The following is a 1,576-nucleotide window of genomic DNA, read 5'->3' on the forward strand; positions in this document are numbered from 1 at the left end:
CTCTGTGGACAATTCGACATCCCCTCACAAAAGGGTCACAAGGAAGGGACGAGGCAACCAATGCGAAGGACAGCACTGACAGAGCACACAACTTTCCTCTGTTCTTTAATGCTCCACCCCACACCCCACTACCATGACCCCCATCTGCCTTACAAATACAGCCAGACTGGTACAGATAAGACCTCTCGACACATGGAATCCAGGACAGATACCCACCCCCACCCCAGGAACAGTAATGGGAGTAGTGATACCATGAGGGTAGGGGAAAGGTGGGGGGAGAAGGGGGAGAAAGGGGGAACTGATTGCAAGGATGGCTATATACCATCACCCAGGCGGGGGTGGGGGGATGGGATAACAACAAAATCATGGGTGAAGGGAGACAGCAGATGGTGTAAGATATGAAAATAATAATAATTTACGTTTTATCAAGGATTCCTGTGGGTGGGAGGTGGAGGAGGGAGGGATATATACAAATGTGCTTGAGACAACTGATGTATGGATTGTTATAAGAGCCCCCAATAAAATGATTTATTTAAAAAAAACACCCCAAACCAAAAAAAAAAAAGAAGGAAAAGGAGGTAGGGTGGGGTTATCTATTTAAAAATATTATCCAGTTATACCAAAAGGCAAACATATTGACTGATTGGCTCTTACCTAGGAAATCAGCCTTTGCCCCACCTCACCCCCAACATTAGAGCCTTTGTGTCCCTTGAGCATCTGCCGATTTTGTAAATCTACACACACACACACACACACACACACACACACACACACACTTTCATTTGTTTTCTTATTGCAAGCTTCCCATGATTCACCCAGGAATAATCCACAGCGCTGCTGCCAGTTCATTGCTGACTTTTAAGGATAACAGAGTTAAGGGTAACAGTTTTCTGATCCTTTGTTGATCAGAGTAACTAATGCCATAGACAAAATCCTAATACGAACCTAGCACAGGGTCAGAAATCATCTCCTGTTTATCACCCCTCTGCTAGGAGCTTTGGAAGAGAGGAGACAAGGTGCAGGTGGGGATGGGGCATATTTATACACAGAGGTTCTTAAAGTATTGTGACGCGTCCAAAAGTGGAATCCCAGATTAAAGCAGAGCCGTGCAGGGGAGGCAGGAGACCCGTGGCCGAGCAATGCAGAGAAGCTTGGGAGTGGGACTTTCCAGCAACACTAAGAGTTGGTCAAAGACAAAGGCCATGAAAGGAGAGTGAGGTAGAGACAATGAGGTATTGGAAGTAAAAGAATCAGCATGTGCAAGCACACAGAAGCACAACACAGCATGGCGAACACAGCCCAGCCACAAAATATTTTCTTCTTGGTCTCTTAGTTTTAAGGCCTGTTCCTGGGGCTATTGGGGGCACTGGTTCTGAAAACTGCACTGGGCTGCCGGTATCAGCTGCAGTTTCTTAGTTATAGTGTTGCACTCTATTTTTAGCTATAATGTTTTACTAATTTATTAATGTATCATCGTAGGAGAAGAATCAGATCTCCCCCCAAATTACAAGGTAAAACAAAAAGATAAGAAGTATTGGGTACATAAGAAAATGTGGTGAAGAAAGCGATGATGCTT

This window comes from Echinops telfairi, unplaced genomic scaffold (assembly GCF_000313985.2).
Source record: "Echinops telfairi isolate 266 unplaced genomic scaffold, ASM31398v2 ScPeMD7_4225;HRSCAF=4972, whole genome shotgun sequence".
Lineage (NCBI taxonomy): Eukaryota > Metazoa > Chordata > Mammalia > Afrosoricida > Tenrecidae > Echinops > Echinops telfairi.